This window comes from Macaca nemestrina, chromosome X (genome assembly GCF_043159975.1).
Source record: "Macaca nemestrina isolate mMacNem1 chromosome X, mMacNem.hap1, whole genome shotgun sequence".
Taxonomy (NCBI): Eukaryota; Metazoa; Chordata; class Mammalia; order Primates; family Cercopithecidae; genus Macaca; species Macaca nemestrina.
Window position 1 is genome coordinate 61,365,371 of NC_092145.1, and position 25,407 is coordinate 61,390,777.

At 36.1% G+C, this 25,407-nt stretch overlaps 1 long non-coding RNA gene across 1 annotated transcript in view; it reads right to left on the reverse strand.

Moving 5' to 3' along the window:
* Nucleotides 1-6,182: 6,182 nt before the first annotated feature.
* Nucleotides 6,183-25,407, reverse strand: part of LOC105487985 (uncharacterized) — a 47,088-nt gene continuing 27,863 nt past the window's right edge. Inside the window, exon 4 of the long non-coding RNA XR_011618363.1 lies at nt 6,183-6,498. This is a non-coding gene — a long non-coding RNA (uncharacterized lncRNA). The remainder of the gene's footprint in view (nt 6,499-25,407) is intronic.

Below are 25,407 nucleotides of genomic sequence, written 5' to 3' on the forward strand. Positions count from 1 at the left end.
ATGTTCTCATCACACAGTTTGTGGAATTTTTACCCACAGAACTAAGGACAAGGCATTTTGCATAGCATAGGTATCCCTGTAGCAGTAGTTCTCTGGCTCAATGCCAGAACTTATTTAACTGATTTCATTTTGTAGAAGTTCCCTAAAATGTGATATGTTCTTTTCCCACTTTATAAAGTATGTTATCCTGTCATCGAATCTTTCATTAATGGCTCAGAATCACTGTTTCAGACCTGAAAATGTAGTTTTGGTTAAAATTTAGGTGTTATAATGACCCAGCGATTCTGTAGGACTCCTTTTTTTTTTTTTTTTTTTTTTTTTTTTTTTTTTTTTGAGGACTCTGATGTGAGTTTTTAGGTACAACAAATGAATGTCTTGAGCAATATGATATGGCTATCTTTATGCACAATTAATGGATTGAATGCTAAAACCAAGAAGTATTTTTTTATTCTCTATAAAATCATCTTCACTGTTTCTATCATTTCTTTTTGACTTGCAGGATTCAGAACACTGTATCTTACTTCTCTATCCTTTACAGCACAGATCATGGACTTCATCAGCTCATGTGTAATTCTCTTACTTGCATTATTTACTATCAGCATGTTAGGAAAATAGCCATTATCATTTCATGAAATTGTTCTTTGATAGAGGGTATAAGGTATATCTCAAGGGTGACAAATTCTTTGTCATTATAACCAGGTGACAGCAGTCCTGCTGATGAAATGCTGTGCTTCAATGTTTTCCAAGCCTTCCATAATATTTGACTTCTAATAGAATTCTAAGCAAAGTAATATTCAAGTGTCTCACTTCTCTGTGAAGATCAGAATGAAAGCCTTGCATTATCCTTACATAATGGATCAACTTTCCCAAGACATTTAATCTGTCATAATATATCACATTATGAAGAGGACCTAGTTTCATAGGATCAATGAGGTAACATCCTGGAAACAGAGATGTGATAAATATATATATATGCCCTGGAGAACTAACCTTGCCTTTTCATAGTGAACTGTGCAAATATCCAAAAAAGTGGTTTTCAGTGAGCAAATCTATTCCTTGAAAACTTGCTAAAAATGTTCCACCCTCAAAATCCTGATTCAGTAAGTGTGGGTTTGGATCCAGGATTTTGCATTTTTAATAAATACTCCAGATGATTCTGATAGAGGTGGTCCAGAGACAACATATTGAGAAGCAATGTCTAGCCTGGCAGTTTTCAGCCTTGAATGCACATTAGATCACCTGAGGAGATTAAGAAAATCATGTTTGGTCCCTATCCCAGACCGATGATATAGAATCTACAGGAGTGAGGCACAGGCATTATTATTTTATAAAGCCTTCCAGGTGATTTCATAGTTTAGCTCTGATTGAGAACCATGGGTATAAATATAGATAGTTTCTTTACCTTCTGGTTCTGAAGAACATGAAAGATAATGAAGCAAAAGAAAAATAAAATGTTTCTGTCTACCCATACACTGACTTATGCTTTGTTAGCAAGAGGCAAAGTGTGATGATTTTTAAACCTCTGCAATGATTACATTTTCCAAATTTTCTTTCTTGGAGGGTTACAGAAATAAGCTTAAAGGTTTATGTCCCAACTGGTCCTAGTTTATTCAGACTGTTGTGTTGTGCGGCTGCATAATACTTCCCCCTAATCTACTGTAATAACGAGCTTGTTTCCCAGCCCATGCAGCCTTCTTAGCTTTACAGGGCCACTTCTGAACATATATGTTCAGCATCTTAGATGGTAAACCTGTCAGTAGGCAGGAGGACTATACAAAATCTTATACTAGTGGTATTACCTGCTCAGCACTGAATTAACTATGCTGCTGGTTCTTTTTTGACTTTACACTATGGGTTTGTCAACTGAGTTCTTAGCTTATGCCTTGCCGAGTAGTCTTTATTTTATACCCTGTTGGCAAAAACTTGGTTTCTTTATTATCCACTGCATGCCTCAGCCCCTACCTAAATTCTAGATTCAATGTCTTCATACACTGGATACTGAAAACTATTCAAACCCCCAAGACGGAATCCCAAGGATCTTTCATGAGGTATTTTTTTGCTTGTTTTAAACATTTGTTTTGTTGGAAATTAATCTTTACAGAAAACTTGCAAGCATGGTATAAGAAACTCTCATATATCCTTTACCCAGATTCACCAATTATTTATATTATGCTTCTTTATCTCTCTCCACAGCCACACACGTGCGCGCGCGTGCACACACACACACACACACACACACACACACACACACAGACTTGGCCGTTTATATCCATGGTTTCCCCATCTGTGGATTCAACCAGCTGCAGATAAAACAAAAATATTCAAAAAAAGAAAGGATGGTTGCGTCTGTACTGAACGTGTAGACTTTTCCTTCTCATTCTTCCCTAAACAATACAGTATAACAACTATTCACATAACATTTACATAGCATCGTATTAGGCATTATAACTAATCTGGAGATTATTTAAAGTGTATGGAGTGATGCGCATAGGTTATATGCAAATACTATGCCATTTTATTTATTTATTTATTTATTTTGAGACGGAGTCTCGCTCTGTCGCCCAGGCTGGAGTTCAGTGGTGCGATCTCCACTCGCTGCAAGCTCCGCCTCCCGGGTTTACGCCATTCAGCCTCCCGTGTAGCTGGGACTACAGGCACCCGCCACCACGCCCGGCTTATGCCACTTTATATCAGAGACTAGGACATACATGGATTTTGGTGTCTGAAACCCATGTTCTGTGGATACCGAGGCATGATATGTCAGAAGTGTTCGAACCAGAGGAACTCCATTTTGAGCGAGGGCTAGAAAAATGAGGCCCAGACTTGCTGGATTGCATTCCCAGAACATTAGGCATTCCTCACCTCTAGATGTTTATGATTAAGGGCAAAAATTAATGATGTTTACTGAAACAGACCCAGACTTGGGAGTGTTCAGATATCCCAAAATCTGGAAAACAAGGACATTCCTAATTTTGCTTTAAAGATAATAATATCGATTCTTGCAAAATATGGTAATTAATTAAAAAATTAATCCTTTATCACCAACCCTTATAGCAGAGCACATCTCACCAAGATCTATTTTTATCCTATATATATACAAGCATTTTACCTAGGGGTGGACACCTTTCTCCTCTTACTGTCCGGAACGTCCTACTCTGTCTATGGAGGAGCTGTTCTTTCACCACTTTACTTTCTTAATAAACTTGCTTTTTCTTTGAACTGCTGTCTCGCCCTGAACTCTTTCTTGCTCGAGATTCAAGAACCCTCTCTTGGGGCCTGAATCAGGACGCCTTTTCTGTAGCAAATACACATACACACACACACACACACACACACACACCCACCCACCCACACACAGACATTATATATAACTTCTAAATCTACCCCATATTAGTTCATACTTATACTCCCAATTCTAATTCAGCTCCACAGGGTATATTTTTGTAGCCACTGTTTCTATATTTGTAAGTTCCCCAATAGTGAGAAATTTAGCTCCCATCATCCTCAATATATTTATTTATTTTCACAAGCCTGGAATATACAGAAGATAGTTTCAAAATTGCTCACCCAAGCCATTGTAAAAACCTTGCCTGGGTTTCAAGTTGATGTTTTAAGCCTCTAAAAGTGGGATCCTGGGGAACAACACCCCAGCTTGCTCTCTTAGAATCCTTCCTGAGATTGGAGGCTTTGTCTTAAGTGCACTTTTCAAATCCTAACCCCTATCAGTTGTTTATAGACTTGTCTGACTGAAGTTAAAGGTTTGTTTTGTTGAATCTTTGACTATTGCCTATTTTAATAGTACTTTATTTCCCCTAGGATTATATTGCAGATTATTTTTGCTAGGACCTCTCCGTGTTTTCAATAAGACTGTGTTATCCCTGACTCAGTTCACTTCCAGCCAAGCTCTGGTTTAGACCCGTACAGGAAGAATTGCCTGTCCATCCTTATGTGACTAAAAGTTAAATTGTGTGTGTGCATCTCCCTCTCTCTCTCTCTGTGTGTGTGTGGGGGGGGGGCGGTATTTCTGCGTGTAACTGGGATCGTGAGCATTTGTGTAGATTATTTATTGAGAGGTACTTACAAAATTTAGAGTTAGCAACTATTGTCATATCTGTTCATTTTTCTCAGCATTTCAAATATGTAATCTATTCAGGTGATTTTCAGAGAATGAGGCTTTTCTTCCTGGGAAAAAAAATTCTGTTCTTTTGCAGCATCATAAATTGCTTTCTTTTTTTACAGCAAATATATGTAGCCTTCTAATGCTCCATCTCACTTTGAAATGTCAAAGTCATCCTTCTGAAAAGTCACACAGTTAGGTCAAATATATTGCCTAATAAAAATCTTTCACCTTCTCAATAAGCACTGGGACAAAAATAAGAGGCCCTTATTAGAACCACTCTCACAGGATATGGCCTGGGTCTTCTAATTTAAATATTCAGAGTTTTAATGATTCAAAATCTACTTTAAAAATCAAACATTACTCCTGGGGAAGACACTGAGAAGCGACTACGTAATATTTAAGATTGTAAACTCTAGAGTCAGGCAGAGCTAGGCGTAAGTTACTTAACTTCACTAAAATTCAGTTTCTTCTTCTTTAAAATGTGTATAATAATATTAATATGATTTCACTTTCAGGATTGCTGCATCAAAAAATATTTTGTAATAAAACATTTAATGGTGTGTTTAGCACCTAGGAAATAATACATGTTGGCTCTTCTTATGAATATTATTCAGGTCCATAATTATTTTATGTGCTTTCTTAGTTGCTTTTCCTTTCTCCTCAGAACCTTTTCATAGTTCTGCCCCTTGACTTTCATTGAAGAGATATTGTTTGGCGATTTCTATGCTGCACCTTTTTTTGTTGTGTTGCTTGTGCAGAAGATATTGGTTAAAGTTTATTCTTTATTCTAATTTAGCTCAGTGGTGCCCACAGAGATGCGAAGTTTTCTGAGGCATTGTATATAGGCCCTACTATGCATTTACCTGCTTCTCATAGCTATGGTGATATTAATGAGGTGCAGAAGGTCCAACGATTGCTCCACCCCTAACCAGTGCCAAGCAGATTTGTCCTTATCTCTATTGTTGGCTATCTTCTTTTTGATATTTGCTGCTTCTGCTATTACGAGTTTCCAACAGTGATACACTGTTTTCCCACCTCATAAAGCATGCTATCCTGTCATCTAATATTTTATTAATGGCTCATAATCATTGTTTTAGACCTGAAAATATAGTTTTGGTTACAGTCTAGATGGTGTAATGACCCCAGTAATGCTGTATGACTTATTTTTTTTATTTAAAAAAAGACTGTGATGTGAGCTCTTATTTTAATTTATCTATCCATAGGGAGGTACAACAAATGAATGCCACTATAATTTCCATTTGCTTCCTTACTTGATTCTCTAATATTTCCTTCTTTCTTTACTTTGCATGTAAAAGTCTTAGGCAGATGTTTTATATAAATCAGCAGCCAATAGAATACTATTTATACAGTGTAGTACATTGATTAATCATGTATTAGTTGGTATCTTTGAGTCTCTGGCACTTCTTGCTTTTGTCCATTTGATGATGATTATTCAGAGGCTACTCCTTTGATCTTAAATATGATTTTGTTCTATTTGCATAACTTTAAATATGCGTGCTTATTACAGTAGAGCAAGGCTTACATACAACTCGTCTTTGGAGAACTGAGATCTTACCACCCTTTGAAAACAGAAAAATCTTTCCTATAACATATTTTAAAAATCAGGAGCTATTCTTTCTGGAAATAAACCAGGAAACGACAATATGGCATTTAGGAGTGTGGCCTCTGGAGTCGGACAGAGCCATCCTCGGTAAGACACAGATACCAACTTTTAAAATGTTTCTCCTTTTCCTAAATTTTATCTCTGAAGACATTACCCATGTGGAGCCAAAGACCTCTGAAATCATGTAGAGCCACAATATGTTTACTTTCATTTTCCTGAAAGAGCATAAAAAAATTCTGGAGAAGGGACATCGTATTGCCTACAGGCACTGGATTCTGCACCACTTCAGAGCTGGACTATTTACCTGGGTTTGCACAAGGCATCAGGCATGTGCTTGAGTAATGGATGGGGGGGCATGAGAACCTACAGAGGGCATATTCTAAAATAATGTTTTGATGATGATGTAGTGACAAAAATTAATACATATTCCTATGAAAGCAGCATTTATTGAGAGTTGACCAGGTACCAGACATTCATAAGCACTTTTAGGTTTGCAAAAATGTTGAGTTAATATTATTATCCTTATTTTAACAAATAAGGGAACTGAAGCCAAGACGAGTTTGTCCTAATTCAAAAGGGTAGAAAGTTGCAGAGCAGGATTGAAATTTGGCTCTGTCTTCCTCTAAAGCCCATGCTCTTCATCACACCAGCTACTTCCCTCTGCATCTTATGTGAATGTTGCATACTTTGTCCTACACATGGAGAAGAAATCAGACTGAGTCTCACTTGAAGAAGAAAGGTTCCAGATGTCTAGCTGAAACAAAAAAAAACACATATTATTCACCAATTAAATAATAAACATCATGGTCAGAATATCAAGTCATGACATTTATCACTAAGTTATACTTGAGGCAGTGGCTTACTTTTCTCCACTCCCCCACAATCTTGGAACTGGGCACCCGAGGGTAAATTTGAGTCTTCACAGCATACAAGTTACCCAGAGTTGCTGCCTCACACTAGTTCAATGTGAAGAAAGAAGGAGAATGCTTACTGATTTAGATTATTTTCCCGCGAACATAATTTTAGTCCAATGGCTAAAACCCATCCACCCGGTAACTCACTGTACCCAATGGGAGAGGATTAAGTGATGGGGCAAGAGGCCTAGAGATATAATCCCTCCTCAGGGAAATTAAAAAATTGTGGAATAATATTCTTCCTAATATCTCTGATATTTTGTGATTTTACCCAATAACTGATGCATTTAAAATGACAAATTGAAGCTATAGTCAATCCGTAGCTTTGTTTGAAAAGAAAAATAATGGCTATGTGAAAAGAGGCCAAATAATTTATTCTTGTTAGAAATATAATACTTTCTGTGGCCCATGCAGACATGGCTTTGGGATCCATTTTCTATTCAAATCAATGAAACTTACATACATGAGTCTCAGCTGTATCTTTTACATGTTGATATTTCACGATTAATCCATTTCCTCAGAGAGTTACAGGAACGCATTCTGCTGTTTTCCCCAAAGCATATATGTTCAGGCCCAAGAAAGCAAACAGGGCAAATAATAGCAAAATAATCATGTGAATATGTATAAAGCTTTTATATTCATCATCACAGAAGCAAAAGGATATATCTGTACAAATGAATGGCAATTGGACTTAATGAGTTTCCATGAATGGCGGTTTATATAAAGTAGAAAAGGAATGGCTATTTTAATCTCATCTGTACAGTTTTTGAAAGGAATTTCATGACTTTGGCACCTGTATCCTAAATCATATGTTGGCACTACAAATCAATAGTAATAATGATAATATTGAATAATAATGCCAACAGTTTCTGTATCAGGCACTATGCCGAGAAGTTTACATATAGTATCTTACTTAATCCTGTCAGTAACCTGGTAATGCATATACTCCTGTTATTCCCACTGTATGTAGAAAACAAAGGGTCAGAGAGTTTAAGTGGCTTCCCTAAGGTTACTAGTTTAAGTGACTTGCTGTAACATCGTTCAAGTCTTTTCTACTTCAAAGCCTGCACTCTGAACCACTATGCTCTAAGTCTTCCTATGTTAAGATACACAATTCTAATGTTTCTGTGCTTTAAAAACCTTGGGAGTTTAGGTATAATTTCTTCTTGTATTTATTTTTCTGAAGCTTTATTCCAATTATCTAGAACTTGCAATGCTAGGCTCTAGCAAAATCAGCAAAATTAGTACAGTTTCTTCCTTCATGTACCTTATAGTCTAGAGCACTGCAATACTCATCTGATTTTGCTTGGACAGTTTTGTTATCCTGGTCTGGTTTTAGGCTATGGGGATGAAGAGGCTTTGTAAAATACTATAAACAAACTAATTTTTAAGCGATATATTTTCCCTATTGTTTGCCCAAATTTATATAAATTAGCCAGATTTTGTGACTTGAAAGCAAGTGATTCTTCACAGAAACATCATACCTAGGTGATGTCACAGGTGGGAGTTGGATGGATAATGCAGAGAGAAAAATGTCTGCCGATTCTGGTTTAGCAATGGACCTAGGAGCACAGTGTGTGGTGACTTGGTGGTGAGTTTCGCCAGGGGTACAGTGAAATGACGGCCATCATCCCCAAGAATTTCCTTAGGAGCAGGCTGGCAGCAGTCACACAGTCATGGCACTCCTCAGTGCTGTCTTGGCAAAACATCTGGGACAGTCTCAATCACTGAAGAGAGTGGTGGACCAAGGGAGATTTTGGCCATTGGGTGCAGGATTTCAGTCTCAGAAGTGCGGAGGGCAAAGGCAACATAATAGATAGATAAGGAGGTCATGTATTAACATAGCCCAACTTTCATTTAAGTGGACTGTAGCTTCCATTTTACCTTTGTACTTTACTGTGTCAAAATTACACTGATATTTCTACTTTCTACCCTCTGCTTTTGCTTATTATAAACATTATCTTATGGCTGGTACTACTGATCTTCTTTTCAACACTGTAATTTCAAAATGAGATCTAAAATTTTAATTTTGGATGATACTTGGAGAGTAATGTAGGCTCAAGTGATTGTCTGTTACTGCATAGACTTTAAGATTAAATAATTTAATCTTTTGGTAGATATTAATAGATCTGTTACCATGGAACATTTATTCCTTTAATTTCCTGTAAATTTAATTTTTATGATGTTTGCTTCTCCAGGATTATATAATCCTTCTTTGTTATTGAAAAGAATCAAGTTATGCAAATGATTATATCCAAAGAGACAAGTAGCAATTAACTGTGAGAGACAGGATGTTACTGTAAGACTTGTATTCATATGGAATGGAATTTGACTTTTTCTTAAAATAAAATTTAGTAGGAAAATTCAGTTGGTACAGATTTTAAAGGCAAGCGGTTCATAGAGAAAAGTTTGTACTGTTGCCATAATAGTTTTGCATTTTAATATTTATAGTTTTCGTTTAGTATGCTTTTAGCTACTGCCTTATAAAATTTGACTGCTTCAGCAAGTAAGAAATGTGTACAGAAAAAATCTTATTCAGGTTTAAATAACTTTAATCTCACTACTCGGTCTCATTATTAAGAAAACTGGGCAATAATAACCATTTTAAAGATTTTTAAAAACCTCACTGTGGTTCAATTTTATTTATAGATATTCAAAATTAAAACTAGTTTTTATTATGATTTTTCAATGTGTATTAAGTGGGAATTTCCCTTAGGCCTACTTTTTGGTAGTAAATTGGGCATAGAGGAAAGAGCGTTTATGGCTTTAAGTGGTAATTCTCCATTAACTGTATTTCTTTGATCCTGTCGCCGTTCACAAAAGTCCACCAAGACTTTAAAGTGGTGTAGCATACTGCTTAAAAGTACAGATTACTATTTTAGAAGCTGACAAACCTGGGTTCAAATCTTGATACTTCCACTTATTTTGGGGGTCTCAATGTCCCCATTTCCATAGAGGTTTTAATAGTAGAACCTTCTTTATGGAAATTAACTGAGTTAATCCAGGTTTAACACAGTGTCAGGCACATGGTAAGTACTCCTTGTGATAACTGCTATTATTATTATGACCTACCTTACTGAATAGTGTGTATTCTGGAGAACTGATCCTAAAAAGGCACATTCTAGGAGCTTTCCTTGGTGAAAAGAAGAGATTGGATGAAGAGCCAAAGTTTGCATTCAGACTGAATTTCTTAATTGATCTATTTGCTTACAATCAGACAGTTATTTCTCAGATTTGCAATGGAGGGAAAGAGAAAGGAAAAGGCATGATAAATGCATCTGTCATCCCAAGTATCAAGTCACTTGTAGCAAGTCACCCCAAGAAAAGCAAGGTGACTGTGTATGTTTATGTTGATTAGGACAAGCACATCATACAGCATGGATGAGCATACTTGAACTGGCATTTAAGTTCTCATTGGGTCTTGGTAGTTTAACAGAAAGGAATTGCAGAGGTAGACACATATGTTGCTAACTTGTCCTAGAGGCCTTATTTAAAACTGAGAGCTCTCAGATTTTTACGGACACATAGACTGGAAGGAACCAGTTAAGAAAATTCAACCTTGCTTATTAGCCTGGGATCCGTGGGTTTGGATTCTATTTTGAAACATCAGAAAGAAATAGATTTGAGGACCAAGTGATTTAAAAGGCAGCATCAACAATTTCAAACTGCCAGTACCACTGCCACCACCAACACAGTCAATTCCTAGTTATGCATACTGAATTCTAGTAAACACCACAGATCTTGGGGACAGAGCAAATAATGGGGCAGAGGCAGAGGCATGATCACTGTAGGGGCCACAAAAGACTTTTGAATGAAGTACATCAGGAGAAAAGCCACTGTATGTTCTTTTCTTTCTTACTCCTCATATTCATACCTTGCTACCTGGATTCTAGGCCTGGCTCTGCCACTAACTAACTCTGTGCCCATGGGCAAGTCCCTCATGACCCTGCTCTCTTGGTTTCCTCTTCTATAAACTGAGAGAGTCAGATCTCTAAGGTACTTTCTAATCCTGACAGCTTATGATTTCTGGATTAAGAAGCAAAAAAGGAACATGAGTCCAGAAAACAAGAGTGAGTCCAGAAAGCAAGAGTGAGTAGGTGACTATGAGAGCATGAATAGCTCTCTGAGTTAGTTTCCAGAGAACGATGGTGGGCGACTCTTCTTCTCCCAAGAGGGTTATACCCACTTGCCAACTCTGATCAGTAGTGGTAATGGTAGTAGCGGTAGCCATGGTTGTGTGTGTGTGTGTGTGTGTGTGTGTGTGTGTGTGTATGTGTCAAGAGAAAAAGATACAGAGATAGTCAGAGAGACAGAAACAAATGAGTGAACAGAATGAGAATACAAGAGAAGAGAGAGAGAGAGAGCATGTAAGTGCGCATATTAGAGGGAAAGTGGGGCTGGGGAAATTCAGGCTCAGGATCTTTTGAAGTGTTTCCACTTGTACTTATATTCCATCAGGTCCCTGTAGCTGTGCTAACTTTAGAATTATACACAAATTTAATTAGACTTTTCCCAAATTATTAATAAATTATTCAAATCAAACCAGATCGTCAAGCCTAGTGAACTTCCCCAGACAACTGCAACTGCAAAAAGCATCCTCCAGCCTGATCAAAGAGAAATAACAGAAGTACTCCTGACTTCTGACCTTCATCCACAAACAGACCTAGCTATGTGCCTTTTAACAAGACCAACTTATTAATAGAGAAACTGTTAATAACACTGGATCATAGCTGAGAGACCATCTGTACCTCTTATACTGAGGCAACTGAGAATGACTGGATTTGGAGGGCCTGTATCCTTTTTATACAGGTCAGAATGAGGACCTGAGGGAGTTCAATATTTGAGACTGCTCTTCCTCTTAGTATTTACTTAAGATTACCTTTTGTGTCTCTCAAGTCAGCCGTCTTAAAGTCACATGCTCTTTCAGAGTATTTGTTTTCAGAGCTGTGGACTGGACTCTCATAAATTGTGACATGGCTATAAGAGATGGTATGTTTATTTGCAGGAATGTCTTAGAATAGTCATCACAATAGGAGATAATTACTAGAGACATCCCAGTGAATTGCTGCTTACTGTATTAATTTATTCACAAGGGTAATTACAGTAAGATTATATTATGCTTTAGGTGACTCCAACTTTCTTTGCTATCAGGTCTCAGAAGCCTATAATATCAAACTCACCTTCATTCTATGTTGGGAAGTACTTTAGTATACTGGCTATATACAGTACTTGAAGTGTTTAAGCCTTGGAATCATACAGACTTGGGTTCAAATATATCTTAGCCACTAAATCTATAGCCTGTTATCTGTAAAATATGATAGTAATAGTATCAATCTCACTGGCATTAAGATGTAAGAATTCAATTCAATAACATGATAGTCATAAAGTGCTTAACAATGTTTTAGTCATAATAACAATAAATCTTAGTTTTTGTTATTGATGCCTTAAATTACCTGTAGTAAAACTATGATTTCAAAAATATGTTGGAAGGTTTTAAACCAAAAACATAAGGTTGTTGAATATAAAATGGCAGCTCCTTCAAATGAGCTTTTAAAATATTTTATTTTCTAAATGCACAACCTCACTAATGATTAGAGAAATGCAACTCAAAAACACAGTGATGTACCATCTCACACAAGTCAGAAAGACTATTATAAAAAATTCACAAAATAACAGATGCTGGCGAGATTGTGGAGAAAAGGGGATGCTTGTGCGCTGCTTGTGGGAATGTGAATGAGTTAAGCCACTGTGGAAAGCAGTTTGGCGATTTCTCAAAGAACTTAAAAAAGAATTACGATTCGACCCAACAATCCCATTATTGGGTGTATACCCAAAGGAATATAAATCATTCTACCTTAAAGACACATGCATGCAAATGTTCATTACAGCACTATTCATAATAGCAAAGATGTGGAATCAACCTAAATGCCCATCAGTGGTGGACTGAATGAAAAAAAAAAATGTGGTACACATACACCATTGCATACTACATAGCCAGAAAAAAAGAATAAGATCATGTTCTTTGCTGCAACATAGACAGGTCTGGAGGCCATTATCCTAAACAAACTAATGCAGGAATAGAAAAACAAATACCACGTGTTCTCACTTGTAAGTGGAAGCTAATCATTGAGTACATATGGACACAAGGAAGGGAAAAACAGAAACCAAGGCCTACTTGAGGATGGAGGGTGGGAGGAAGGTTAGGATCAAAATACTACCTATTGAGTACTATGCCTATAAGCTAGGTGATAAAATTATCTGTATACCAGGCCCCTGTGACTCACAATTTACCTATATAACAAACTTGCACGTGTACCCCTGACCCTCAAAGTTAAAAAATAAATACTTTACTTTATTGTTTACAAACTTTTGCTTTTTAAATTAAGATTTTAATTTTCAGATAATTGGAGATTTACATCCACTGGTAAAAAACAATCCAGGGAGATCCTGTGTTAGCCTATACCTGGTACCCTTCAGTGGCGAAATCCTATTAAACCATATTACAATATCCTAACCAATATACGGACATGATGCCATTCACAAGATACAATTACTCAGATTTTTCAGTTTTATTTCTACTTATTTGTGTATATATGCATCCTTGATCCAATGCAACTTATCATATCTTTAGGTTTATGCACCTATAACCATAGTCAAGATATGGAACACTTTCATTCCCATAAGGATCCCTCATGTTGGCCTTTTATAGCCTTGCCAATATCCCTATATATTCTATGTCCTTAACCTCTGACAACCAAAAATCTGTTCACCATTTCTATAATTTCGTCAATTTGAAAATTCTATGCAAATTAAATCACACAGTAGGGTAACCTTTCAGCATTGGATTTTACGCTTAGCACAATTCCCTAAAGATCATCCAATTGTTGAATGTATCAAATTTGTTCTTTTGTGTTGCTCAGTGGTATTTCATGATATAGATATACAACAATTGTTTAACCATTCCCCATTTGAAGGACACCTGAGCTGTTCTAGTTTTTGCCTATTATAAATAATTAATTTGCCTATTATTTAATTGATTAAATAAATAATTTGCCCATTATAAATAAGTTGCTTGAACTTTTTTTTTTTTTTTTGAGACAGAGTTTCAGTCTTGTTGCCCAGACTGGAGTGCAATGCCATGATCTCGGCTCACCATAACCTCCACCTCCCGGTTTCAAGCTGTTCTCCTGCCTCAGCCTCCCGAGTAGCTGGCATTACAGGTGAGTGCTACCATGCCCGGCTAATTTTGTATTTTTAGTGGAGATGGGGTTTTGACATGTTGGTCAGGCTGGTCTCGAACTCCAGACCTCAGGTGATCTGCCCACCTTGGCCTCCCAAAGTCCTAGGATTATAGGTGTGAGCCTCCACACCCAGCCACATATGTAGTTTTATAAGAAATTGCCAAATTATTTTCCAGAGTGGCTGTACCATGTTACTTCCCCACCAACAATGTATCACTGAACCAGTATACCTGCATGCTAGTTAGCATTTGTTGTTTTCATTATTTTTAATTTTAGCTATTCTGATAGATGTTTAATGATTTCTCATTGTGGTTTTAATTTGCATTTCCCTAATGGCTATTGATGTTGAACGTCTTGTTCTGTGTTTATTTGCCATCTGTATATCTTCTTTGGTGAACTCTCTATGCATATCTTTAGCCCATTTTCAAATTACATTGCTTTCTTGTTGAATTTTTAAAATTCTTTATATATTCTAGATACAAATCCTGTTGTTGGATATGTAAATGTTTCTCCCACTCTGTACAGTGTCTTTGCATTCTATAAAGAGGATCTTTCACAGAGCGAGAGTTTTAAGTTAAAGTCCAATTTATAATTATTTTATGAATATTGTTTTTGTTTATGGTGTCAACATAAGAACTCTTTGCCTAATTGTAAGTAATGACAGTTTATCTTATTTATTTCCTAAATGTTTTATAGTTTTATGCTTTACATTTAAGCTCGTGATCTATTTTAAGTTAATTTGTTCATTTCTGTATAAGATATGAGGTTTAGGGGAATCTTCTTCTGCTCCTTCTTCTCCCTTCTCCTTCCTCCTCCTTGTTCCTCCTATTACTCCGCAATGATTCTCCTCTCTCCTACTCCATTCACCTTCTCCTCTCTATTTACTCCTTCACCTGCCTCTTCCTTCCTCCTCCTCTTTCTTCTTTCTTCTTTTTCTTGTCCAATTACTCCAGAAACATTTGTTGAAAAGGCTATATCTTTCCTCCATTAAATTTCTTTTGTCTCTTTTTCAAAACTCAGTTCGGCATATTTGTGTGGGTCTATTTCTGGGTCCTCTATTCGATTCAGTCGATCTATGTGTCAATTTCTCTGCCAATATCACACTGCTTTTAATATTACTGATATATAATAGGCCTTAATATCCCACTTGATTCTTCTTTTTTAATACTGTTATAGCTATTCTAGGGCCTGTGAATTTTTATATACATTTAAGAAAAACCTTGTTTATATCTCCAAAATCCTTGCTGGGATTTGGAAAGGGATTACATTAAAATCTTATCGGTCAATTTTGGGGGAATTGACAATGGTGTTGAGCCTTCCAATCGATGAATATAGTAAGCCTCTTTATTTCTTTAGATATTCAAATTATTTCATCAGCATTTTGCAATTTGTAGCATACAGATCATATGCAGTTTCTTAAGTTTATACCTAAGTATGCTATTTTATTTGGATTGATTACAAAGGGTGTTATATTTTAATTTTAGTTTTAATATGTTTATGTTAGTACATAGTTCTTCAAATGAGTTTTTTCGTGCATCAATATTTTATACTGTGATATATAGCTGAACTCACTTTTTGTTTTTCAGAAGGGGTGTATGCGTGTGTGTGCATATGTGTGTGTTTAGATTCATTCCTTAAGATTTTCTTGTCATCGTCAAATAGGGAAAGGTTTATTTAATCCTTTCCAATTTCTATATTTTTTGATGACATAGGGTCTCTCGCTATGTTGCCCAGGCTGGGCATGAGCTCCTGGGCTTAAGGGATCCTCCTGCCCTAGTATCACAAGTAGTTGGGATTACATGCTCATGCCACCATGTTCTGTTCTGATCTGTGTACCTGTTATTTCACTTTCTTACTTTATTTCAAGGACAAAACTTTCAATAGTCTGATGAATAAGAAGGACATCCTTGTCTTGATTCTGATCTCAGAGGAAAAGCAGCCGGTATTTAACTATTAAGTATGATGTTGTTGCCTATAGGGATTTGGTAAATACTCTTTATCAGGTTGAGGAAGTTCCCCTCTATTCCTAGTTTGATGAGGACTTTTTATCATGAAAGGGTAATGGATTTTGATAAAAGTATTTTTTCTGAATCTATTGAAATGATCATGTAGTTTTTGCTTTATATTCTATTGATATGATGCATTACATTAATTGATTTTCTGAAGTTGACCTATCCTTGCAAAACTGGAATAAATGGCACTTGGTTATGGTGCATCATCATTTTTATATGATGCAGCATTCAGTTTGCTAGTATTTTGTTGAAGGAATTTTACATCTAAGTTCATGAGAAATATTGCTCTTTAGTTTTCTTCTCCTGTGCCATCTTTGTGCGGTTTTGGTATCAGGGTAACACTGGTCTTGTAGAAAGAGTTGAGAAGTGTTCCTGTCTCATCTGTTTCCTTGAAGAGACTTTGTACAATTGGTGTCAATGTTTATTTAAATGTTTAGTAGAATTCTTCAGTGAAGCTATCTGGGCCTTGAGATTTCTTTTTGGAGGATCTTCTAATTATGAGTTTAATTTTTTTTAAGGTATAGGACTGTTCAGATTGTCTATTTCATCTTAATCACCTTTGGGTAGTTTGTGGTTTTCAAAGAATTTGTCCTTCCATTTTGTTTATTAATTTTTTAATTTTTTCAATTATAAAACTAATATATATAGCTCATATAATAGTCATAGATTGGATTTGAATGTGTTAAATATCAATGTGACAACCTTTAATAGTATCATGCATCTATTCACTTGCTAGCTCTAGGTTTTCATTTATGGACCTGGTACAAGGAAGAGAAACCATCTGGTGGAATACAGGACTAGGTTAAACCTTTTATTTCTTATTGAATTTTACAGTTGATAACCATACTTCATTGGATATGGGAAGGAGAAAATATCCAACATTTACAAAGGAGCTTTAAAGACAGGTTCACATGAGAAACCCCAAAGAGTCTTTATTATCCCAGTTTAGAATCCCAATTCTATCACTTACTCTGTGTGACTCTGGGTAAATTACTTAACCTCTCTCAGCCTCTTTTTCCTCCTCTGTAAAATAGGAATGATAATAGTGCCTATCTTATAATGTTGTGAGGAGTAAATTAATCAGACATATAGATTCTCTCGATATATAGTGTATACATATGTTAACAGTCACTTTAAGTGAGTATGCCTGAATAATAACACTAAAATGGCTTGCTTTTTTACTTAAAATTCTCCCCTACCACATTATAACAGGAATAACTATGGCGTCTGCCTTACAGTCCCAATGTCTTGTGAGTAAACAAATCAACATAATCTTCAAGGAATGAAGGTATGCTGAAGGCTACCCATATTCTCTTGGCCATAATTTTTTCTTTCTTTAGTAATTCTTATTTCAAAGTCTACCCTTTTCAGGATTTTTTTCTGGAATGAATTCCCATCATTCTCAGGCCATCTGCAGAATCCATAATCCTCTCTCTTTTTATGTATCTGGTAGTCATTTTTTGAGCATGTATTACATATGAGACATGTTTTCCCTCAAAGATTCTTTACCTCCTCAAATTCAGTAACCTTCCCCTCTATTCTACTTTGGCTGATGACTATCTGTAAAGTCTTTACATTTCAATATCTGGTAGGTATCTAGGGACCCAGGCATACCACTGTGACAATGAGCAGAATGGCAGAAGTGCAATGATCCCTCTCTCAGCAGAATGGAGACCAAATTCTCTAAGGTTTCAAGGGTTCCTGCTACTAAGAATAGTTCTTAGATCACAAATGTTTTTCTTTCTCACTCAAATATTGTTAAACCTTTATTGTGAGTCGGGACATATGCTTGGTATTGGGGATACTAAGAGGTAAATGACAATAGTCTTAACCTCAAATCATCTTTCAGTATGGCTTTCCTCAATACCTTGATGCTACCTGTGTTTCTACATTTGTACAGTGATTAAAATGGAAATAAAATATTGACATAATTCTAAATTGATTAATTCTATGAGATGAGAAGAACAGATGTGTTTTAGACAAAAATAGCTGGGTGGTATAATTGATATTCTTTTAATTTTTATAGGTATAATTCTTCATTGTTCATATATCTAAGAAGTAGTGTGGTACAATGAAAAGTCCCTGAGGTTTACAGTTAGATAGACTTGGGTTTGAATGATTCTTTGGTACTTGCTGGATCTGTAATATTGGGTCAGAAACCTCTATGAACTTTATTTTTTAAACTCCAAAATGTGAATGATATCTGTCTCTAGGGCACTTTTGAAGGGTAAATGAGATGATACATATAAAGTGCTTGGGACATAATAAAGACTCAATATTTGTTAGTCCCTAAATCCAAAGTTCACCAAGCTTATTACCACTCTCTCCAAGCAGTTCAGTTCTATAACAAGATTATTTTCTTAAAGCCTAAAATGCTTCAGTAAAATATCACAGGCCTGGGTTGATCTTTGCAGCAAACCACCATGGCAAATGTTTACCTATGTAGCAAACTTGCATATCCTGCACATGTACCCCAGAACTTAAAATAAAAGTTGAAGAAAAAAAAAATAACAGGTCTAGGAAAAAAATAACTTAAAAATAGCAAGCCTTAAAAATGGAAAACATCAACCTTTCTGTGAGAAAGCAAAACCTTTTTGCAAGCACAAATCCGGGCAGGGGTGGTACATGCCCCACCCTCACATGTCATCGTTAAGTGACTGAATGTGCGATAACTGTACCAGGAAGTTCCACTGTGTGCTTGCGGCTCAGGGAGAGAAGGCTGTCAATAAGAACTCATTGATGGCTATTTACTTTGGCTTAAGAAAAGATGTCACCTGTGTAAACATATTCAGTATACTTTCCCCCAACTATATATGTCCATTTCAAAGATGGAAGGCAGCACGCTTGTCAGTCTTGACAGTTTATAAGCCTCAGAAGAGAAAAGTGAAGCTATTTAGCTGACAGTTTTATGAAAACACATTTTGAAACCTTCAACTCTCAGGCTTTAACATCTGTATTGTCTGCTCAGTTGAAATAGATTCACAAATGAAAAGATGACACCTTGTGAGATGGTAGCCCATCTAGAGGCTCAGTCAATCAGGGCAGGCTGGTGGCCATGGCCTGGTGGGACAGAGGCCTAGCTTGTATTGTATCTGGCTTCTACTGCCCCATTTGTCACCTTTTCCTCCTCCTCTCAGTCACCTATGTTTCTGGTGCACTCTCCTCACCCATTCAAATGTATTTTCAGGAGAGAATAAATGCCAGTTATTTAGATCTTTGTGTCAACTTAAATGAAGTTGTTTATGCCTTCTAGGAGTATTTTTAAATTAAGTCTTACATCTACATTCATATATTTATTCAATATTGAATAACAGAATTGCATCAGGCACTCTGCTAGGAGTTAGGAATATGGAAACAGTTTCTGCCATTATGGAGTTCATCGTTCAAAGGGGAAAACAGACAGACAGACATGAACCTTACAAAATATACATCCTGTGGTTTCAATGTATCTCCCAAAGTTCATGTGTTGGAAATTTAATCCCCAATGTAATGACATTGAGCAGTGGGACATTTAACAGATGATTAGGTAATGAGGACTTTGCCCTCATAAATGGATTGATTGTCCTATTGCGAAAGGGGGTTGGTTATCATTGAAGTAGGTTTCTAATAAAGGATGAGACTGTCCTCCCCAACCCTATTCTCATACGTGCACCTTTAACTTTGTGGCTTCCAACAAGGGATGATGGATCAAGAAGGCCCTTGCTAGATTCAGGTCCCTCAACCTTAAACTTCCCAGCATCCAAGACTGTATGAAATAAATTTCTGTTCTTTATGATTACTCAATTTCAGGTTTTCTGATATAGAGGCACAAAATGAAATAAAACAATACATAATAATATACTTTGATAAATTCAATGAAGAAAAACACACAAACTACTATGAGAGAATTCAATAGAACGAACATTATGTTATGTGAAAGAAGCAAGATGGAGAAAGACCATCTCGCTTATATGTGGAATCTAAACAAGTCAAACTCATAGCAGCAGAGAATAGAATGATGTTCACCAGGGGATGAGGAGAGGAGGAAATGAGATGTTGGCCAAAGGGGTAGAAGCTTGAAAAAAAAAAAAACCCAAAAAACGATTATTTTAGGTTCCGGGGTACATGTGGAGGTTTGCTATATAGATAAACTCATGTCATTGGGCTGTGTTGCACAGATTAAGTTATCACCCAGGTGCTAAGCCAAATATAAGTAGTTATTTCTTATGATCCTCTTCCTCTTCCCACCCTCCACTCTCAAGTAGTCCCCAATGTCTGTTTTCCCCTTCTTTGTGTCCTTGAGTTCTCATCATTTCACTTATAAGTTTCCACTTATAAGTGAGAACATGTGGTATTTGGTTTTCTGTTCCTGTGTTAGTTTGCTAAGGATAATGGCCTCCAGCTCCATCCATGTTCCCACACAATTCATGTTCTTGTTCTTTTTGCATGCCTGCACAGTATTCCAATCTGTCATTAATGGGCATTTAGGTGGATTTCACATCTTTGCTACTGTGAAGAGTGCTGCAATGAACATTTGTGTGCATGGGGTTTTATGGTAGAATGGTTTCTATTCCTATTCTTGATCTATATTAATATGCTTCTTGGCTATGTGTATGATTTATTTTGAGACGTGACTGTTTATGCCCTTTTCTTTTTTAAATAAATTTGTTTAAGTTCATTATACATGCTAGATCTTAGACCTTTGTCGGACATATTGTTTGCAAATATTTTCTCCCATTCCAAAGGTTGTCTGTTTACTCTGTTGATACTTTCTTTTGTTGTGCAGAAGTTCTTTAGTATAATTAGATGCCATTTGTCATTTTTGCTTTCGTTGCAATTGTTTTTGACATTTTTGTCATGAAATCTTTGCCCATTCCTATGTCCAGAATGGTATTGCCTATATTGTCTTCCAGGATTTTTATAGTTTGGGGATTTACATTTCAGTCTTTAATCTATCTTTAGTTGATTTTCATATATGATGTAAGAAAGGGGTCCAGTTTCAATATTCTGCATTTGGCTAACCAGTTATCTGAGCCCCATTTATTGAATAGGGAGTCCTTCCCCGTTGTTCATTTTTGTCAGCTTTGTTGATTATCAGATGACTGTAGGTGTGCAGGCTTATTTCTGGGCTGTTTTGTTTCACTCGTCTATGTGTCTGTTTTTGTACAAGTACCATGCTGTTTGGGTTACGGAAGCTGTGTAATATAGTTTGAAATTGGGTAACGTGAAGTCTTGAGCTTTGTTCTTTTTGCTTAAGATTGTCTTAGCTATTCAGGCTCTTTTTTGGTTCCATATGAATTTTAAAATATTTTTTCTAGTTCTGTGAAGAATGCCATTTGTAGTTTGATAGAAATAACATTGAATCTGTAAATTGTTTGGGACAGTATGGCCATTTGAATAATATTGATTCTTCTTATCCATGAGCGTGGAATTTCTTTTTCATTTATTTGCATCATGTCTAATTTATTTGAGCAGTGTTTTGTAATTCTCATTTTAGAGCTCTTTTACCTCCCTGGATAGCTGTATTTCTAAGTATTTTATTCATTTTGTGGCAATTGTGAGTGGGACTGCATTCCTGATTTTGCTTTCAGCTTGGTTGTTGTTATTGTATAGAAATGTTAGTGATTTCTGTATGTTGACTTTGTATCCTAACATTTTGCTGAAGTTTATCAGCTGAAGGAGCATTTTTACTAAGACTATGGGGTTTTCTAGATATAGAATTAAGTTATCTGCAAACAGGGATAGTCTGACCTCCTCTCTTCACATTCGGATGCATTTTATTTCTTTCTCTTGCCTGATTCCTCTCGCTAAGACTTCCAATGCTATGTCAAATAGAAGTGTTAAGAGAGGGCATCCTTTTCTTGTGATTCTTTTCAAGGGTAATAATTCCAGCTTTTGTCCATTCAGTATGATGTTGGCTATGGGTTTGTGATAGATGGCTCTTATGGTTTTGAGGAATGTTCCTTCAGCACCTAGTTTTTTGAGAGTTTTTAACATGAAAGGATGTTGAATTGTGTTGAAATCATGATGTTCTGCATCTATTGAGATAATCATGTGGTTTCTGTCTTTAGTTTTGTTTATGTGATGAATCACATTCATTGATTTGTGCATGATGAACCAATCTTGCATCCTAGGAATGAAGCCTATTTGATTTTGGTGGATTAGCTTTTTGATGTGCTGCTGGGTTCAGTTTACAATAATTTTGTTGAGGATTTTTGCACCAATGTTCATCAAGCATGTAGGCCTGGAGGTTTTCATTGTTATTGTTGTATCTTGGCTAAGTTTTGGTATCAGGATGATGCTGGCCTCATAGAATGAGTTGGGGAGAAGTCCCTACTCCTAATTTTTTTGTGAATAGTTTTAGTAAGAATGGTATCAGCTCTTCTTTGTACATCTGGTTGAATTCTGCTGTGAATCCATTTGGTCCTGGGCTTTATTTATTTATTTATTTAGGTTGGTAGGTTATTTATTACTGATTCAATTTTGGAGCTCATTTTGGTCTGTTCAAGGATTCAATTTCTTCCTGCTTCAGTCTTTGAGGATATACATGTCCAGGAATTTGTCTATCCTAAGTTTTCTAGTTTGCTTGTATAGAGGTGTTCATGGTAGTTTCTGATGTTTGCTTTTATTTTTTAATTAATTTTTATTTTTATTTTAAGTTCTGAGGTACATGTGCAGGATGTACATGTTATATAGGTAAATATGTGTCATTGTGGTTTGTTGCACCTATCAATCTGCCACCTAGCTAGTAAGCCCAGCATGCATTAGCTATTTTTCCTAATGCTCTCCCTCCTCCCACCCCACCCCCAAGAGGCCCCAGTGTGAGTTGTTTCCCTTCCTGTGTCCATGTGACCTCATTGTTCAGCTCCCACTTATAAGCAAGAATATGTGGTGTTTGGTTTTCTGTTTCTGTGTTAGTTTACTAAGGATAATGTTTTCCAGCTCCATCCATGTCCCTGCAAAGGACATGATCTCGTTCCTTTTTATGGCTGCATAGTATTCCATGGTGTATATGTACCATGTTTTCTTTACCCAGTCTATCATTGATGGGCATTTGGGTTGATTCCAAGTCTTTGCTATTGTAAATAGTGCTATAATGAATGTATGTGTGCATGTATCTTTATAATAGAATGATTTATATTTCTTTGGGTATATACCCAGTAATAGGATTGTTGGGTCAAGTGGTATTTCTGACTCTAGATCTTTGAGAAATCACTGCACTGTCTTCTACAATGGTTGAACTAATTATATTTCTGCCAACAGTGTAAAGTGTTCATATTTATCTGCAACCTCACAAGCATCTGTTGTTTCTTGACTTTTTAATAATCACCATTCTGACTGGCATGCAATGGTATCTTATTGTGGTTTTGATTTGCATTTATCTAATGATCAGTGATGTTGAGCTTTTTTTTTCATACATTTGTTGGCTGTGTGAATGTCTTCTTTTGAAAATTGTCGTGTCGTTGTCTTTTTTCTTATAAATTTGTTTAAGTTCCTTGTAGATTCTGGATATTAGACATTTATCAGATGGGTAGATTGCAAACATTTTCTCCCATTCTGTAGGTTGCCTGTTCACTCTGATGATAGTTTATTTTGCTGTGCAGAAGCTCTTTAGTTTAACTAGATCCCATTTGTCAATTTTTACTTTTGTTGCAATTGCTTTTGACAATTTCATTATGAAATCTTTGCTCATGCCTATGTCCTGAACGGTATTACTTAGATTTTCTTCTAGGGTTTTTATAGTTTGGAATTTTATATTTGGGTTTTTAATCCATCTTGAGTTTATTTTTGTATAAGGTGTAAGGAAGGGGTCCAGTTTCAATTTTCTGCCTATTTCTAGCCAGTTCTCCCAGCACCAGATTTTTAAAATAGAGAATGCTTTCCCCATTGCTTGTTTTTGTCAGGTTTGTTGAAGATTGGATGGTTGTAGATGTGCAGTCTTATTTCTGAGGTCTCTATTCTGTTCCATTGGTTTATGTATCAGTATTTATACCAGTACCATGCTGTTTTGGTTACCGTAGCCTTGTAGTATAGTTCGAAATTGGATAGCATGATGCCACCAGCTTTTCTCTTTTTGCTTAGAATTGTGTTGGGTATACAAGCTTTTATTTTATTTTTTATTTATTTATTTATTTATTTTTTGATCCATATGAGATTTAAAGTAGTTTTTTTTTTTTTTTTTTTTTTTTAAATTCTGCAAAGAATGGCAATGGTAATTTGATGAGAATAGTATTGAATCTATAAATTATTTTGGGCAGTGTGGCCATTTTCATAATATTGATTCTTCCTATCAATGAGCATGGAATATTTTTCAATTTGTTTGTATCTTCTCTGATTTCTTTGAGCAGTGGTTTGTAGTCCTTCTTGAAGAGGTCCTTCATATCCCTTGTTAGCTGTATTCCTAGGTATTTGATTCTCTTTGTAACAGTTTTGAATGGAAGTTTATTTATGATTTGGCTCTCTCCTTGTCTGTTTTTGGTGTATAGGAATGCTTGTGACTGTTGCACATTGATTTTTTATCCTGATACATTGTCAAAGTTGCTTATCAACTTAAGAAGCTTTTGGGCTGAGGTGATGGGGTTTTCTAGATATAGGATCATATTATCTGCAAAGAAAGACAATTTGACTTCCTCTCTTCCTATTTGAATACCTTTATTTATTTCTTTTGCTTGATTGCCCTGGCCAGAACTTCCAATATTATGCTGAATAGGAGCCCTTGTCTTCTGCCAGTTTTCTAGGGGAATGCTTACAGCTTTTGCCCATTCAGCATGATACTGTCTGTGGGTTTGCCATAAATGGCTCTTATTATTTTGAGGTATGTTCCTTTAATACCTAGTTTATTGAGAGTTTTTAAGATGAAGGGGTGTTGAATTTTATTGAAGGTCTTTTCTGCATCTGTTGATATAATCATGTGTTTTTTGTCTTTACTTCTGTTTTTGTGATGAATTACGTTTATTGATTTGTGTATGTTGAACCAGCATTGCATCCTGGAGATAAAGCCAACATGATCATGGTGGATAAACTTTTTCATGTGTTGCTGGATTCAGTTTGACAGTATTTTATTGAGATGTTTTGCATTGATATTCATTGGGGATATTGGCCTGCAGTTATTTGTTTGTTTGTTTGTTTTTTGTTTTTCACTTCATTGCATCTCTGCCAGGTTTTCATATCAGGATAATACTGGCCTCATAAAATGAGTTAGGGAGGAGTCCTTCCTTTTCAATTGCTTGAAGTAGTTTCAGAAGAAAGGGTATCACCTCATTTTTGTACCACTGGTATAATTCAGCTGTGAATCCATCTGAACCTGGACTTTTTTGGGCTGGTAGGCTATTCATTGCTACCTCAATTTCAGAACTTGTTATTGGTATACTCAGAGATTCAACTTTTTCCTGGTTCAGTCTTGAGAAGGTGTATGGGTCCAGGAATATGTCATTTTCTTGTGGATTTTCTAGCTTACTTGCATAGAGGTGTTTATAGTATTCTCTGGTGGTTATTTGTATTTCTGTGGGGTCAGTGG